Raw genomic sequence first — 6,000 nt, 5'->3', positions numbered from 1 at the left:
GTACCTATGCCAATGGGAGAAGCTCTCTCGTTGGTGTAGGTAGCGTCTTCACTAAGCGCTACAGCAGCGCTCTAAGTGTAGACAAGTCCCGAGTGTCCAGAGGCCTGTATAAAGATCTGGAACCCAAGATGACAGGAGCTGTACAAACAAATATGAAGACATGGTCCCTAATCCTCAAATCTTACAACATAAGACAAGGGTCATGAGAAAAGAGGATAGATATTACACACAGTTACCATTTTGAGCAGAGTAAGGGAGAGGGAGGAATCAGAGATGACCACCTGAAGCACATGGAGAATGGTGGTGTCAACACTGGCAGAGAAGAGGGTCGGAGAAAGTTGCAGAAGGAAAAAAAAAACAAGGAAGCAGATTTGCCCATATTAAGTAAATATAAATTGATGGTAAGACATCCAGGAAGAGGTATCTGAGACAGGCGGAGATGTAAGATTGAATGGAGAGGGGCAGAGTGGGAGTGGGGAAGACAACAGGCAAATCATCAGCAAAAAGAGAGCAGACGAAATCATGTGAGGAGACGAGATCTCCCAGAGAGAGGGCGTAAAAGGAGAAGTTCTGGTTATATAAAATTAAGGGGAAACATTCATAAAGGCTTCTTGTAATGTGGCATTTGGGGGATTTTTAATATAGAATTTCCTGGCTCTGCAGCGTTTGTGTATTTTAAACTACAATGTCCTATTTAGATTTCTCCCTTACAACCTTACCTCCTGCTTAATATAATTTGAACTGTGAATCATACAAAGGGCATTAGTGCATTATTCTCCGTCATTGCCTGGTCTTCTTCCTCTTGCGTATGCTGCACTGTGCTCCTTCTGAGACTACAATTTCTCTGCGTAATACCCACACCCCGACGTCAACCGGGGAAACGAAACTTGAATGCAGAGTTGTTCAAGGTAAATCCTAAATTAGCAGCCAGCATCTCTCCTGGACGCTCTATTTACATCAGTCTGGGAAAGGGGAAAAGTGCCAGATGAGTGGAACAATGTGAAGATACCAAAGAAAGGAACTCTCAGTGATTGTAATAACTGGCATGGTATCACACTTTTATCTGTGCCAGGCAAAGTATTGTGTAAGATCATAGTCCAGCTTATATCAGAGGCAGTTGATAGCGCTCTCAGAAAAGAGCAAGCTGGTTTTCAGAAAGGGAGTGGATGCACAGACCAGATCGTCACTCTATGAAACATAACAGAACAGTGCTTAGAATGGCAACAGCAACTCTACATGAATTTCATAGACTTTGAGAAGGCTTTTGATAGCATTCACAGGACCAGCCTACGGTGCATTCTGCAGGCATATGGAATTCCTTTCCGTATAATCAACATCATCAAAAGCTTCTACTTCAACTTTACATGCAGTGTTGATCACAGAGAGCTCAGTTTTGAAGTCAAAACAGAAGTATGTCAGGGGTGTCTCATGTCTGCAATCCTCTTCAACATTGCCATCGACTGGGTCACGCAGCATACAACAGGAGACATGCCAAGAAGCATTAAATGGACACTCTTCTCATCCCTTGAAGACCTGGACTTTGCAGATGATGTCACTCTCCTATCACATACCCAACACCATATACAAGAAAAAAATAACTCAACTCAACGCATTCAGCCAGCAAATTGGACTGAAAATCAACCACAATAAGATAGATATCATGACCTCTAATATTGCCTCACCATCACCAGTACGGATACAGGATTATGTTCTCACCAATGTGGAAACATTCACATACACCTGTACCCCGATATAACGCGACCCGATATAACACGAATTCGGATATAACGCGGTAAAGCAGCGCTCCGACTGGGTGGGGCTGCGCGCTCCGGCGGATCAAAGCAAGTTCGATATAATGCGGTTTCACCTATAACGTGGTAAGATTTTTTGGCTCCCGAGGACAGCGTTATATCGGGGTAGAGGTGTACTTGGGCAGCACCATCCACCAGGATGGTGGAACAAGCCAGGACATCCGGAACAGAATCAATAAAGCCAGGAACACCTTCAGGAGCTTAAATACAGTCTGGAAATCATCAAAATACAAACACCAAAACCAAACACAAGATTTATCAGAGCTGCGTGCTTTCAACACCCTACTTTATAGTGCAGAATGCTGGAGAATGAGAAAGTCTGACATGTCTGAACTGTCTTCATTCCATACAACCTGCCTCAGAAAAATCCTCCCTATCTTTTGGCCCAGCACAATCTCAAACCAAGATCTATTAACACAGTGCAGCCAAGAGGATCTGAGCACCGTCATTGCCAGGAGGCGCTGGAGATGGATCAGTCACGTGCTTCGGATGGAAACGGATTCCACCACCAGAGTAGCAATAAGATGGACACCTGAAGGCAAGTGAAAACAAGGCCGCCCGAAAACAACATGGCGAAGAGCTGTGGAAGCCGAGCTGAAAAGCCTGGGGCACAGCAGGGGAACCATTGAAAGACTTGCCAGAAACATACAGGAGTGGAGGAACTTCGTCACTGCCCTAAATGTCAGAGGCATAATAGGAATATCTGATGATGATGATGATGATGATGAGCCCAAACCTCACAAGCCTGAGTCAGCTGGCATGGGCCAGCCACGGGTTTTTAATTGTAATCTAGACATAACCTTCCCGGCCAAACCCAAACCCTGTATCCATGGCCCTTGGGAAAATTCAGAGATGGCTCCAAACTTGGCAACTTGGGCCCATATCTAGATACAAGGAATTCCGAAAATGATGCTGTACATAGGACCTAACTCACAGCAGGCCTGGTATTCTCAACATTCCCATACCTGCCACTGGAAAAAAAATGACTATGGATCAAACAAACTGCAAACATTAGAGTGACATTTTCTGCCAGTATGTTGAACCCAGAATCACAGGGTTAGAAGAGACCACAAGGGTCAGTCTAACCCCTTGCCAAGATGCAGGATTTGTTGCGTCTAAACCACCCAAGACAGATGGCTCCAGCCTCCTTTTGGAAACCTCCAGTGAAGGAGCTTCCGCAACCTCCCTAGGCGTCTGTTCCGTTCTCCTACTGTTCTTACAGTAAGGAGGTTTTTCCTGAGATGTACTCTAAATTTGCTAAATTTACCTCCTGTTTCCCCTGTGACACTAACGGCTTTGCACAGCTCCGTTTACAGTCTCTTAGCCACAGAACTCCTTCATCCTTGCAGCACAAATGAAAATGTGTGCAACCAGCTAGCCCTGGCACACAGACCTAATGGTGAGACAAGCTGGGGAAATCAGCACGGTTATTCTGAGCTTCTTGCTTTGGTGTTTTAACCGCCTCTCCCCCATTCCCATCCCTCAGCTGCCCAGGCCTTGTATCATGGTCATCACTCATCCGGCCAAGATCTAAATGGAAATTCTTCGGAAACCAGTTATCACTTACAGGATGGGTCACCAGAGAGAGACCAGAGACACTCAGCTTGCGAGTGAAAGGCATGTGCCCTTGTGGGCTGCTGAAACCACTTCTATTAAAAACACCAAAACATTCTGGTTGACTGAAATGCTCTAAATGGCAAGATTTAGGCTCAGTTCCTGTGGGTAAGTGCAGCCTTTGACAAGAATCTTTCAAGTAACTCCGAATGAATGAGAAAAACAAACCAAGAAAAAGTGTGTCATTCAAGAGCTATTTGCTTTGCTAGTTTCCCCTGACTGAACCCTCCTGCCAGCAAATAAAATGCTGAGCTTTCATTAGATCCACTACGCACCGGTTCTTTGAACTGATCACATTTTGCAATAATGGGCAGAAGATCTCTTTTTTCCACATCATTATGGTGGCTGCAACGTTTCTGAAGTGACCTTTTTTTTTTCCCCCCAATCTGCATGTGATTTATTTATTTTATTTTTTTGCTGGTGAAAGGTGCAAGATTCACAGCCCAAAAAGACCAAATACCCCTATTTGTCAACAGAATGGGTACAGCATGGGCAGTGATGGTGAAAGCATCCCCAATTCTCTGCCACGAGTGTGGGACCATGTATAGGAGTGAACAAGGAGTTCACTGTTGATAACCCAGTCAATCTTTGGCCTCACTGAAGCTCCAGCAAGGGGCACAAGCAGGGCTAATTGTGAGGATTTTGGTGATGAAATGCACCACAAGACTAAGACACAAAGCAGGCAAACTGGCAACCAAATGCTAACAGCTTTCAGTCACTACTTACCTGGGTTAGATTCAAACTGGAAGACTATGGCTGAAAAACTTGCTAAACTGTTACCAATCCACCAAGGTATCCAGTCCCTCTACAATACCACTGTATAACTCCAGGTGTAATATATATAAAATACCATTGTGTAACTCTATTACACCTGGAGTTATACAGTAGTATGTATACACACACACACACACACACACACACACACACACACACACACTCATCCTGATTGTCTGGTCACTTTAGCTTTTCATCCTATAAACCGTAAATTAATATAAAGAAATACGTAAATAAATTGCACATCCTATCAAAGCTTCCCCAACATGGGAAATATTTTAGATCTTGAAATAAATAAGAAACGTACATATCAGCATGATGGAGGTAAATTATGAATGTCCAATTCTGTACCTATTCAGATAACGTCACCCAAGATGTCTTGGCCTATATAAAGTGTTTGTTATACTGTATAGGTATTTTAAACATGTGAACCAGAGGTCACTAAAACTATTACAAAATCACTTCTTCCTAAATATCAGAAAGGCAAATGACACCTCAGATCCCTCATTACTGTACTGTGCATGCAGATCGGTGTCAAGGCCCTGGGGCTCACCCCTGACTATCTCACCTTCACTGTGGTCCTGTTATCCAGGTCCCTCCCCTACTATCGACATTTGCTTGGAAGCTATTTTCAGCTCTTTGAATGTCTCAATTTTTCTGGTGTTCTTTTCTCCAGATTCCTAGTCCTGTTCACTAACATCATTCTGGTCTCCAGACTTCTACATTTGCTATAAATAAGCACCAAAGAGCCAAATCTTGGATTCTCTGCACATCCCAGACTATTGGAGATCGGGGTGTGCAAGGAACACAAGACCAGGTACATACAAAGCTTCACTGAAACTCTGTCTAAAGCAGTGATGCTCAGACTGACGCTCGCTCATGCGCCACAAGTGGCTTTTTAATGGGTCTCCAGCGGCTCTTTGCAGCACCTGATATTAAAACACTGGGTGATTTAATTAAATCATTAACCAATCAAGATGCTTTTAGTATGTTATTAACCAATTCAGTTAAATTAATTTATTTGCTGTGAGAATTGTGTGTGTGTATATATATACACACACACACACACATATATATATATACACATACATACATACACACACACACTTTAAACAGTATGACGGGGATGTACTTCTGTTTATATTTTTATAATATATATATAAAAATATAAACACAAGTACTTCCCCTTCATACTGTTTAAATATGACTAGCACTATAGTAAATGAAACAATGAATTCACACCACTACAGCTCTTTTGGGTAATGTTGGTTGCTAATTTTGCTCCTGAACCACTGAGATCGGAGTATCACAGATCTAAAATATTTATATGGTCTCCCTTGCACAGTATCTGAGTACACCACCACCTTTATTGTATTTATCCTTGTATTTATCCAGGCATAAATCAATATAGTGTGTAAACACAACGTTCAAAGTCAAAATGGCCTTTCCAAGGTTTCTTACTTGGAAAGTTATGTGCTCTGTTAAACAGAAACATAGGCTAAAGTGGAAGGGTCCCAGCTGTAGCTCCAAATCACGCTGTAGATCTAAATCAAAGGACTTTTCTGTGTATATAAGGGCAGATTTTAAAGTCTTATCAAGTACAACCAAAGGTTCCTGTTTAATACACAGTAAACAATGTGCAGATTTTTATTCTGCACTTGCCAGGGTGCACTTAGTCTGTGCAAAATAAGCAAACAGCCCAAGGAAGCGGATCTAGTGCTAACGCGGATTCCACAAAGAGGGAACCCACCGAGCGTAACAATGTTTTTAAAAAAGTAGTGACATTTGCAACGCTGTAAAG

The sequence above is a fragment of the Trachemys scripta genome, chromosome 14 (assembly GCF_013100865.1).
Source record: "Trachemys scripta elegans isolate TJP31775 chromosome 14, CAS_Tse_1.0, whole genome shotgun sequence".
NCBI classification, from domain to species: Eukaryota; Metazoa; Chordata; order Testudines; family Emydidae; genus Trachemys; species Trachemys scripta.
This window is presented reverse-complemented; position numbering follows the sequence as displayed.